Source organism: Hippichthys cyanospilos, chromosome 21 (genome assembly GCF_059441005.1).
Source record: "Hippichthys cyanospilos isolate Australia breed blue-spotted pipefish chromosome 21, RoL_Hcya_1.0, whole genome shotgun sequence".
In the NCBI taxonomy this organism is placed as follows: Eukaryota; Metazoa; Chordata; class Actinopteri; order Syngnathiformes; family Syngnathidae; genus Hippichthys; species Hippichthys cyanospilos.
Genome location: NC_142389.1, coordinates 13,143,346 through 13,156,408, shown reverse-complemented (window position 1 = coordinate 13,156,408; position 13,063 = coordinate 13,143,346). Strand labels below are relative to the sequence as shown.

Below are 13,063 nucleotides of genomic sequence, written 5' to 3'. Positions count from 1 at the left end.
AGGCAGCTTTGCTCAAACGGGGCCTGAAGCCTTGAAGCGGTTGCGATTTCAAAGAATGCGTGACTCATTAGTGTGCAGGGAAGAGCTGACCTGTTGAAATGGCCCTCCCCGTACACTGTGCAATTTTCACTCACTCTGTCTCGGCGTTTTCTCAGGAGGCCTGCTTAGATAAGGCTCCTTGGGCTAGGAAAGCAACACACAGCCTGGGGAGACCAAAGCAGAAAAGGAAAATGTGAGGCAATGAACACGCAGACGTACTGTAGTGTATGTGCGGGTGGCGAACACAAACAACCCTTATTTCTGTCTTCCTTCTGATCCTCCCTCTTCTCGAAAAATCCCCCCTAGGCTTCACCAACATTATGAAATTATTATTTTTTGTTTTTTTACTGTATGTCAGTCCATCCCAGCTTCATCTTGTCTAATCCAAGCACATAATGTACACTTATTTTAATGTGACAATGACTATTAAAACTGTTTAATTTAGGCTAGAGGCCAACACTGTATTTTTCTGCAAATACTTTAGAGCTCAAGCCACTGACGCACTGTTGTGTAACAAACAAATCTGTGCACTCTCTCGCCTCTTTCTGATGAGAGGGGCTCAAGTAACAAATTGCAGCCAGTGTCAACATTCATGTAGATGTCTATTCGGATATTGGTCTCATCACAACATTTTAGGACAGACGTGCATTTTGATTTTTTTTTTCACATCATAGTATTTAATAAGTAAAAGGGGAAGTTAACCCAAACTTTGTATTTACAATATTTTATTATAAACCAGCTGTCTCCAACCTTTTTGTCACCACAGACCGGTCAACGCTTGAGATTTTCACAGCGGACCATACAAAAATGTAAACCAATTACATTAAGTCAATCATAAACCTGAATACAAAAGCTATTAATTCAAGGGAAATATGTGGAGCACAAATGAAAATGCGAACAAGCTAACTGCATACAGGACAGCAATATGCTGTATAACATGATGAAGATAAGAACTAATATTACCTAGCGTGATATCCATTGTCACAAGTTGTTGGATCAACAAAGAATCCGGTACCAGTTGCGATCCACGGACCGATGGTTGGACCACTGATATAAATCATCTCAGTGGAAAGCCATTTTGTCACTTTTTGTCATCTGAAAATGACATCACCGTTGCTCAGGGCTCAGGTGATAAGAGGGCTCACCTGTTTTCGGAGTTTGGTCATGTGACATTCATACAATTTCGACAGGAATTGGCAAAAATGGCTGCCCCTTTAGATGCACAAAAATACAATAATGCAGAAAAATAGCATAATGGAGAAAAAGATCAAATTTTAAACGTTGCATGTTAATTGGATGCACCCCCAAAATGCTCATGGTAAATTCCTATAGAAGCTACAAAGTGTCCTCAAAGTTCTCCATTGGGATCATAGAGATGTGTTCATAAAAATAAATCATTAACTTGACAAGTAACGAGAGGTAGCACATTTAAGAATTTTATAGTCATATATATATAGTATTATTTTACCACACAATGAAACGCATATTCCGTTCCCTCCCGGGTCGCAGTAATGGCAATAAGAAAATAGCAGTAAGAATAGCAATAAAACAACAACGGTGCTAATAATATAGTGAAAATATTATGTAGTGCAAAATATTATAGCAAAATATTATTTATGCATGTTGTAAGAAACAGATTAGTACGTGAGAGATTTGTTGAGAATCCGGATGGCTTGTGGGTAGAAGCTGTTTGCCAGCCTAGTCCTCATCTTTGCTGACAATGACAATGAACACTTCTTCAATCTCTGCATAAAGTAAAGTCTCTGTTGGGACTTCTTGACCATCTGTTGAGTGTTGTGGGAGCAGGTGAGATCTTCGCTGATGGAGGAATATGAAGCCTTTCATCCTCTCCACCTCAGTCCCATTGATGAATAGTGGTGTCTTGTGCGGCTCCATCTGCCACCTTGGATCGATGATCTGTTCTTTGGTTTTGTCCGTGTTGAGGTGAAGATTGTTGCTGCTACACCAGGTCACAAAGTCTGCCACCTCTTTCCTGTATGCTGTCTTAGCCCCACTAGTGATCAGCCCGATGACTGTAGTACCGTCTGCATGCTTAATTATGCTGGTGTTGTTTTTGTGTACTCTGACTGTGGACAAATGACAAGTTTGGTCGAACCATTCCAGTATGGGGGCGATTCTGGCTTTTTACAGTAATAAAATTGAATAACAGTTTACAGTAACGAATTTGTTTGATGAACTTATATTTTCCTGAAACTATTAATTCATTCGATAATTATTTTGAAAGGATTTTTGCTCCTTTTTTTTTTTTTTAAACTCTTCTGAAGTTCCTTCAAGTACCCCCAGGGGTACTATTATCGGCCATTTGAGAACCACTGCCTTAGAATGTCAGACAGGAAAGCACATGCCCTGGTAATTTAAATAGAAAGATTTTATTGTGGTTATTCTAATGGGCCTTTTAAGTCCCCCTCCATACACATAGAGGGAATTCTGCTTCCTTTAGAATCCCCCCACCCTTCCTTAAACCCTCCACTCTTGTCATGGCAGCAGCGCCGCCACATTGCAGCCTCAAGATGTGCCCGACACTCAGACGCTAATCAATGCAATGCACCCTGGGCATTGCTATGAAATGACCTGTGCGTGGCGGCGCTGTCACATCCACGCACGCACACACACACACACACACACACACACACACACACACACACACGCACAGCCCCCCCTCCACACACACACACACACACACACACACACACACACACGCACATAAAGACCATACACACCTCCTTAGACAACTGAATGATTACGCATCATAACACTGCTGAAATGCCCCATGGGTTGACAGTGGCTGTCCACTCGAATCATGTTCTCCTTCCTTCGCCAGCCCAGTCGTGTGTGTTTGTCTGCTCCCAATTGTTTACATGCTCTGGGTTCATGGAGATATTGCTGTTATCCCGTAACCCTCACAGCGACGTCATTTGTCACTATTTGTAACATGTTAACTGAAGACAAAAAGCTGAAGGCAAAGAGAAGGGAGGGGAAAGTGTGTCATGTATTTTCAGGTTGTGTGTTTTTTGTTTTTTTTTGCTAGATGGAAGTAGCTCACAGCCACCAGAAATAAGATTAAACACACATTAAGACATGGAGATTTTGTTGATTATCGTGACCCGACATGCTTTGAAATGAATTCAATATTTGAAAACAAACGGTGATGCAGCACATGTGACAGGTATAACAATTCTCAAAGCCATGTAGTCTCTGCAAAAAAAAAAAAACAAGAACAAATAACCTCCTATGACCCAGTCTATTCATTTGTGTCCTCTTTAGTTGACATTAGCTGTTCTATAGCTTTTGACTCATTCTCACAATACCTAAGTCCTAGTGTCTTCAGCTGAGGGCATTCTATCCATTTCTGTAATGTCCCATGTGTTTGGGTAATTTTGCTAGACAAAATGGACACATGAATATGCTTGGTCTCAGGAGGATAATGCTACTGCTATGAACTGAAACTTCTCTTTGTACAGTACATAAGCATGTTTTTGCTACATTGCTTCCATGTAACCAATGTAAACTTGCCAGAAGGAGCAGCACAATGTCCATTGGATGAAGCCAAAATGTGGCATAATGTTTTCACCTTTTATTATGTTATGACATTACTGTATGTTTTCATAAATTAGAACAATAAATAAATAAATCAAAAACCTATTGGATCATGTCGTCAGCATATTCAATATAACAGAATATAACAGAATGCCTTTATTATGCAATCATTAGTCATCATCGTCATTAGTAGTCAGAGCACTGATCATTTTTGTTAACTTGTTTTTCTCAAGTGACATATTTGTTTTGATGGGAACAATATACTTAATGTAAAACGTATACATATGTTTAGATATTCTGAATAATGAAGTAAATTTGCATATTCATTTTGCACTGACTTCATTTTTGTTGACTTTATTGGAGATGTTTCTGAAGGTCATATAAGGTATTTCACATTTATCTTAAGTGCAGCACATTTTGATGTTTGAGGTTGAATTTATGTAATCCAAATGTTTGGAATTGATGGGTCTTTTTTTATTTTTTTATCATACCGACTGTTGCTGCCTTTCAAGAATTTTACTGTCATATGCATAGTAACACTACACAATGAAATTCTTATTGTGCTCACTTCCCCGAGCAGACTACTTTCCACAATCAAGCAAATAATAAAGTAGGCAATAAATTAAAAACAAAAAAACCAGGAATAGAGCTATAAAGGGCAGTAATAATGAACTACTAATAAATGAATAGACTTACATTTTAAGCATATAATGAAGTAGATCGAGTGGAAGAAGTATACAAATGAGAATGACAATACAAAATATCATGTAGTTCAAAATATGTATTTAGCAGCTTTCCTGCACTGTGCAGGATTTTTAAGGTGCATGTGTGCATGCGGTAAAGTGACTGTTGATGAGGCAGATTAGTGCGTGAGGGATTTGTTCAGATTTTGTTCTTTGTTTGAATAAGGATCACTTGATCAAATCTAGTATCATTTTATCCATCCATCATCTGTAGCTGCTTCTCCTCACTAGGGTCGCTGGCTTGCTGGTTGGTGCCTATCCAAGCAGTCTCTGTACAAACTGAAAAAAATAGTCCACATTTTTATCCACCTTCAGTTCAAAACTGTGCTTCAATGGCTCCTTAGTTACATTCTGTAGATCCCAGATGAATGTGTTTGAACCCAGGGCCCTTCAGTTTCCTGCCCACGTTCAAAACGGCTCCACCAAAGTTGCCCTGTGTGGAAAACTCCACTGGCAGACTTTTGGCCTCAAATGTGATGATATATTGCGGTACAGAATGCAAAAAAAACCTCAGCAAACAGCCTCAAATATCCTAACAAACACTTATTCTCAAAGTCCTGCATAGGAGATCAAGCTGGTCCTGATCCAAAAGTATCCCTTATGGTCTCAGTAGTGCTGAAACGCTTCATCAAAGATATGTGCAGCAAACCACACTTTTGTTCGGGATGGCGAGAGCTTGGCACGAAAGAGTCCGGGGGTTTTCGGCAACCACTACTTTGGGCGTCATAGGAAAAGGACTTCAAGACAAAAGACTTGAGATGTACCCGGTTGTTAAGTTGGACTGATTTTCTGCTGGGGATCCATCCATGCATGCACGTAGGATGTAGGTTCATGTTAGATATTTGCCAGATGGAAGTCGACAGACGCACTCAAAGTCCTCTCTGTGCTATTTTGGGAGATGGTGAGGGAAATGGTCTAACTTGGCAAGTCTTCGTATGTATATTGCAAGCAGCGTACATATAGGGAAATAAAGGGTCTGGCACATGTTTTAGTGCTGTGACCCACTTTTCTTTGCATCTGGTCCTGATCACTCCCTCCCAAAGCCAACATACATGTTGTCGTCTCTATCTGTCTCAATCGGCACCGGCTGTGAAAATTTGGCTTGCATCAGTCCCCGGGTTTCGGCCATAATCAAGCAACAGGAAACACGCCACAGTCGTCCGTCTGTTAACTTAAGTAAATAGACGACAGCGCTGCTTTTGAAAAGCGGCTAGGACTTGCTCTGGATGTTTTGCATCCGAGCTGCCTTGATCCAGCCTCAAAAGAAATAGATCTGTTGGTTTTGAGAAGATTTAATTTTGCTGCTCCAAGTTCGACCACTTTGTGTAAATAGCATTGTCAACTATTGTGAAATTAGTGGACAGTGACTGTTGACAATTTATCATTGAGATAACTCAAATTGCTCAGAACTTCAGCCTTTGCATATTTCATTTTTCTTTAGTTTTTCATGAAACACACTGTTTATCATTGTAGCCTATTTTCTGAATTTACGGACCAAAGAGGGTACCCAAATCAGGTGAATACAAAATAAGACCCATTTACAGCCACAGTGTGGTGAGAGATGTATACAGCTCCCATTAAGTAGATCTTTAGCTTGGAATTATTCCATGTAGACCCCCTATCTAAACGTTCCTAAACGTTTAACCTGAGAGTTGAACTTTTGCAAGTGCTGGCTACGGTAACATGTTTGTGTTCAAGATTGGTCAGGGTTCGTTCAAAGAGGTAAATGTTCCCAAAACGTTCTTGAAACAAGCTTAAGACATTCTCAACAATTTTAGTGTTGTTTTTTTTCCTGGTGCATGGGAATTTTGACGGTGAACATTTGGCAAAGTTTGAAGACGTTAGGCTCTTCCCTCTGTGTTTCTATACTGTACATAAATATGTCTTATATGAATGAATATATATGAATATGTATTTTTTTTAAAGAAAACAACTATTGTTTAGCTCAACAACTTGTGGTCATAGAGAAAAACTGAGATCGGATTTGGATTTTGCAGACAAAAATTTGTGAAAAACAACTGTCAGACCTTATTCAACAAAAATTGTGTTCCCCAGTGAGATTATCAAAAACATCAGAGAAGATAAAGCTGTGATGTGATCTTTCTTCTATGTCATTACCTTTGCTACTCGCAGCCTGGACGGTTGCATCCAGCATTTGCATTGCATCAGGGGATTCCAAGGAAAAGGTGGGACATGAATCTCCATTCTTGTCCTCAATTGATTCTTTTTTTGGCAGTTCATCTTAGAAGCAATATTTCTCAGCTTCCATGGATGGAGGGAAATAGCTTAGCTTACCATCAGTGAGCAAGTGAGAAAGCTCACCACAGAGTTAAGTTTATCCATTTATTTCAAGTGATATAGCAGATGACATGATTTTTACGACTAAGCTTTTACTCCATTAGAAGCTGTCACTTTAGTGACAGATGCAATTTGAAGGTCTTGCCGTGTGACCGACTGGTAAAAGGTATGGAGGATTTGGTTTTATCTCCAGTGATCTGTTCAATCTCAGCAAAACACTTGCTCTAATATGTCTGCTGCCTCAACACAGGGGTATGTCTTCCGCAGATGAACAGAGAGGTCGAGCGCCTTGCGATAAATCAGTAGGGCTTTAGAAGAGAAAACTAAATTAACCCCGTAAGGCCCGAGTCACCTTCTGTTTTTCCCAATCTCGCTGCGAGTCGATGTCCCAACCAGGCTACACTGACCAGAGTACAGTAGATTTGACCAAATCTTTAAACTTGCTTCACCTCTTTTTCTTGCTCCCCTTCGGGTTTCCCGATGTTCACTCTGGGATAAAGAAGATATTGTTAGTGCAACTGAGATATGTTGCATTAGATACTGACTTCCACCGCCACACAGAGTCCCCAGAGAGACTCACTCCCTGTTAGTCTGATCTATCTGCCTCGCTATTGGAATTGATCCTCGTTTAGTGTCGCCTGGGAGAAATGATCACATGTAGCGAGGTAGACACACACCACGGGAACCGGCGCGGTTATTCTAAGCACACACATATGCACTCTTAATGTCCCTTTCTGCCGCACTGCAGAGTTTCTTGCTCTAGAAACCAAGATGCGGCGAGCCGTCAACGCTAACCTTCCTCCTTCATTTTTCAAACACAGACAGATAAGAAGGCATGGCAGAGACGACTAATCCTCCGATAGAGGGAGACGATTCGGGTGGTACGATGCTGATCGTATGAAACTGACAGAGAGGGAGGATGCGGGAGGGAGGCAAGTAAGGTGAAGATTGAGATGCATGAATCCAGAAGAGAAAAGGGGATTTCAGGTTACATATTTTGGAACGCCGGCTCTTATCTCGCGGTTAATTTGATCACCGTCGCAATCTCGTGTGTCCTTTCCGTCATTTTCTCTCTCTCCCTCGCTCCGTCGCCATCCCTCAACTGCTTCCACTCTCGGATCGTCTGGCGGAGGCTGATGTAGGTCACTGCGTCTGGAGCGTGTCTGGAGCTTGCAGAGGGGTCTCGGAGCTCCAACGGCTGAGCCTCATCGACCCCCGCTAGCGGCCGGGCGAGCTGAGGACACGGCGAGCTCCCTGGGCTACGTGAGGACACGCGCGCTATTCCCCTAACCTGACTTGCCCTGGAGGATGCTATGCTTGGAAAAGGGAGGAGGAAAGGGGATTTGGAGGGGATGCAAGGATATATCGGGGTTGTCTGTATATTCCAAATCTTATTCAATGTATGTAATTTGTAATTTGCGGGCTCTAAAACTGAAGGTGAAAATGCAGAGAGGAGGATTGCGTTTGTCCTTGCTGATTTGCAGCAACAGAATGTTTTTAGGGGGCTTGACATGTAGTCCTCCCTCCTCCTCCTGTCATCATCTTTCTCCCTGCAGTTCCCAACTTTTTCTTGATTCTTTCAGTCATTTTGCCAGATGTCATTTCTCAAGACTAAATCAAAGCGACCCTTGCAAACTCTGCACTCCGATCTGTCCCGAACAAGGAAATAAAATGTCGTTTTTCTCTTCGGTTTTGTGGTATATCCATCCATCCATATGTTATTCCATGCATCTTTTATTCCAGGCGGATCCAACTCCAAGCAGTGGCTTCTCAAAAAGCGATTCAAAGTATCCGTTGTACATCTGTCCTGTTGGATGTCGACTGTCCCTTTTGACGGAAATCACCGAGTTGATGTCGAAATTTGCAGAAGAACAAAAAATGCGCTGTTGATGACTTCTGCATCCACCAAAATCGCTCTCCTTCCTTACCCCCTCCTTCGTCTATGCTCCCACTCCGTGCTCCTTCCCAGTCCTCTGGCTTTTTACACAATGCAAAAAAGATTGTTGTATCAGAGTGTCGGAAAGTGCTGTGAGACTGCTGGAGTGGATGGTTGTGTGTGTGTGTGTGTGTGTGTGTGTGTGTGTGTGTGTGTGTGTGTGTGTGTGTGTGTGTGTGTGTGTGTGTGTGTGTGTGCGTGTGTGTGCGTGTGTCTGTGTGTGCCCTCCCGATATGACGGTGCCTCATGTTTGAATAGTGCAGCTGTAGACTGGTACTTGACTGGCTGAGGGTGATTTTGTGAGTATTTTTGCGTATGCATGTGTATGGGCAAGTTTTATGGATGTGACCATGGCAGACAACTGACCTGACTCACTGGACTCGTCGCTTTAATTCTATCACAGGGTAATCAAATTTAGACAGCGCCACCAGTATCAGTATAAAATGTCAACACACCACTATTGTCAGTTTTTCTGAAAACTGGTTTGATTATTTCAGAACTTTTCCCAGAAAGGAGCATCCATCCATCCTTCTTCCCATATTCCAAAACCTCACATTAAGGTCACTGGCGATTCAAAACTGTCCATGGGCAGAATTGTGAGTTTGCATGACTATTCAGTCTTGGCTGAGCCCCACCTCTCACCTAAAGGACATGTCAAGCTCCGGTCCTCGAGAGCCAGAGTGCTTTGTGTTTTCCAGGTTCTTTTCACCAGAACATCTGATTCAAATGTTTACCTTGTCAATAAGCTCTACAGGACCTTGAAAATCCTAATGATCGTTTGATTCACCTGGTTTTAGGAGGGAAGCATCAAAAACGTGCAGGATACCGGTGCTCAAGGACTGGACATTAACATCTATGACCTAAGTGCAACTCGTAGAGGATCTAGCTAAAGTGTGCCCTTGAGGACAAATGCAATAAAAGATCGATGGACAATGAAGTCTGAGAGTCTCGAAGACTCCTCACTTCTGAAATATTTAATTCCAATCAGGATGTCATTCAGTTCACACCAAGCATTTTCCAAAGACTTTCTATTTGCTGCTACTTGGCCTTCCCTAACTATATGTCGTTTCATTTAAGACTGGGTTAGGCATTGCCCTTCCCTACTTTTTTGTGATGTGGCTTGGATATTATTAGAACAGGAAGCGTTTTGGAAAGGACGTACCTCACCAATCTGGCAGATAAACAGGCTTTTGGTAGTTAATGTTGATATGGATAGCATAAAGTTGAAGCGAAGGTTCCTGCAGAACCTTTAGGGATTCAGATATTCTGTAATAGGAATGTTATTCTAGGGAAGCCATTTGTTGGTTTTGACTCATGCTTTGTTTTACTGATATTTTAAAAAAGTGGTTGTCCTCTCAGCAGACAGTTAACTCATTCAATGTCAGGGAAGTATTTTCATGTTTTATCAGAGTCCAGACATTGAATCACAGGTACTTTAGTACTAAATCGATACTTAGTACCTTAAGGACATTAATTTCCAGATACTTATGTATTAAATCAATACTTACATGTCTGGGATTGAATGTCCAGACACTTTAAAAAAAAAAAAAACATACAAAAAACATAAAATAAAATACATCCTTGGCATTAAATGAGTTAAAGATTTTGAGCCCAAGTTGACTGTTTATTTGAACAAATTATAAGACTGCCTCTTATGTGGGAGTAACTTAAATAGAATAAAAACAGGAAACATTTTGGACCTTCCACATATGGCAGAAAATACTCCATAACCATGTACTCAATTATTTTGCAATCCATTAAAAAGTTAAGTTATAGAGGCTTCTGGGAGTTATTATAGTGAGCATTGATGTGCTTCTGGTGAAGCCATTTGTTGGTTTGGATTCTTGCTTTGATTTGACATTTTGAAAAGTGACAGCAAATAGTTAATAGTTTGGCTCGAAGAAAAAACAGTTTGTTAGTTATGTAGTTATGTAAGGGCTGACAGCATTAGGTGGGTGCACTGTAGCGCTAGCCACCTGCACTGTCTGACACATCCACACAAACCACCCAAGGGACAAAGTGACCCAAGAATGAGTCACATCGAGATAAAACGTGCCTGTATGCAAATTACTGCTTACTCTTCAACTTTCTCTATTCAACTGCAGGGTGGAAGGGACTTCCCGCCGGTTTCCAAAACTTCCAATCCTCGGCAAAGCTCCAATTCAGTTAGAGCTGTGCACACTCTTACGCGAGCGCACATTTCCACTCGGGGGCATGCACACAAAGGCTTCATTGTATTTGACCCGCAGATGACGAGCGGGCAGGTCAAACTGGAGCGTCATTCCGAGGCAGCTGAAAAGGGTGGCGAAAGCGCTGTAATGAATACCTCTGTTTGACTGCACTGGGAGAAAGGCACACTTTAGCCTTGCTTGCGTTGTCTTTTCGGGCCAATCTGTAATGGGCTCCAGGATCATAAATTGGTTTAGAAACAGGCTTACACACACACACACACACACACACGCACCTACACAAATTGTCGCGTACCTGCATTTGAATCTAGAGCAGGGGTGTCCAAACTGTCATGCATGTTTTCCAGGTTTCTTTCCCTGACACACCTGATTCAAATGATCAGGATCATTATCAGGCTTCTGCTGAGCTTTCTGATGAGTTGATATTTTGAATCAGGTGTGTCAGGGAAAGAAACCAGGAAAACATGCAAGAAAGCAGCCCTCAAGGCCTGAGTTTGGACCCTGCTCTAAGTGTATTTTACTGTGCAAACAAAGAATAAAAAATGTATTTAACAAAAACACATATAACAGTCTGCAATAGTCACTAGAGCATAATTTAGCAATAGCTTGCTTCATGGTCCAATCAACTTACTCTTAATTTGAAAAGAAAACCATACTATGGCCTTCGAGGGCGTCCTCAATTATACACTTACCCTCATGTGAGAACCGCTGTTATTCTGTTAAAGCAATTTCAAAATAAAAAAAAGCCATCCAAACAAGTAATTGATGGTCCAAAATTAATTATTAATTTGGTAAGTTGTCTGTCCATTAATCATTGCTTCTTTGTGTGCTGTATTCTATAATTCTAATGATTTTTGGACTTTCATTGGTTTTGTTGGACTATTTAGTTTTGTACTTTGTACTTTGCTTTTTTTTTTTTTTTTTTTTTTTTGCAAATGAATCTTTAACGTAAACCCTAAGTTTATGCCACGCCTCCAGAGCTATGGTACTTGAGTCCAGACTCGGACTCAAATCAGGACTCAACATGTTTTTTTTTGTTGTCTCAGATTTGACTCAACCCAGTCCAACACTGTCTTATTCTTGATTTTACCAACTATCTTTTGGAGTTAAGCATAATGATATTTCTCTAATTTTGTGGTTTTGAAAATAATTTCTTTGTCTTTATATTTACTCTTATTCTCATCTTGACTTGGACTTGAACCCGGACATTTGTGACTCGAGTGTCACTTGGACTTGGACCATTGTGATTGTAACTGTTATTGAACCTCACTTGGATTTGAACTTTTGTGACTCAAACTTGCCTTGGACTCGGACTTTTGTGACTCAAACTTTACTTGGACTTGGACATTTGGGACTCAAACCTGACTTACACTCAGACTTTTGTAATTCAAACTTTAATTGGATATTTGTGACTCAAACATGACTTGGACTTGGACCTTTGAGGCAAACTTGACTTGGACTCGAATCTTTGTGACTTAAACTTGATTTGGATTCTAACCTTTTCATTTCAAATTTGACTTGGACTTGGACCTTTGTGACTTGGACGTTGTGAATCAGACTTGATTTGGACTCAGTAAAGGTGGACTTGACTACAGCTCTCCTGTCCTCCCTGTTTTCCAGGACCCAATCCTCCACCTTTTGCCACAAACTCCACTATGCAAACCTACCTATTTGGCATAATGTTCAAAATTGTGCATTATGTATCAATGACTTACAATGATAATAAATACACTCTTTGATAAATAAAACCAAAGTTGTGTTTTTTCCTATTGTTTCAGGTTGTACTTGGTATTAAAAGTGATCACCTATACATCATGGAATTTCGCCATAGAGCCTGATATCCCTATTTGTGTGGTGTGTTTGTGTTGATGATTTGGCTCCTAAGTGGTTTAATTCTGTTCAACTTAACTAGTAAATTGTTTTCATAAAAGAACAAACAAGTAATTAAAGTTTGGTCTCACTATATGTCATCTTACTTTCTACCCAGAAGTATATTCAACAATTCATCAGTCTTGGCAAAGCCTCCACTTAAATATCAGCATGCGCCACAAACACCACTGCACACTCCTTTTTATGAAGTCATTGTTAGAGTCCCTTTCTCCCGCTGCACTCTCTCATCATGACACTCTCCCTGCAGGCGTCAACACAGCCCAGACAAAGTGTCGCTGTATTTGGGGTAAACACATGGATCCTGCAGCTCTGAAGATGGCGCAACGATAGGCCGGTGTAATGGCGTTTCACATCGTGCTGCCCGCTGCCCGAGCGGGACGTCTGCCAGTGACGACCTGACAGCTGCGGCT

General features: G+C 41.1%; 1 long non-coding RNA gene across 1 annotated transcript; it reads left to right on the top strand.

Annotated features, from left to right (window-relative positions):
- Positions 1-7,221: 7,221 nt before the first annotated feature.
- LOC148406658 (uncharacterized) lies at positions 7,222-8,321 on the top strand. Its single transcript, XR_015863945.1, has 2 exons — positions 7,222-7,625; positions 7,781-8,321. It is a non-coding gene; the product is annotated as an uncharacterized LOC148406658 (long non-coding RNA).
- The last annotated feature ends 4,742 nt before the right edge of the window (positions 8,322-13,063 follow it).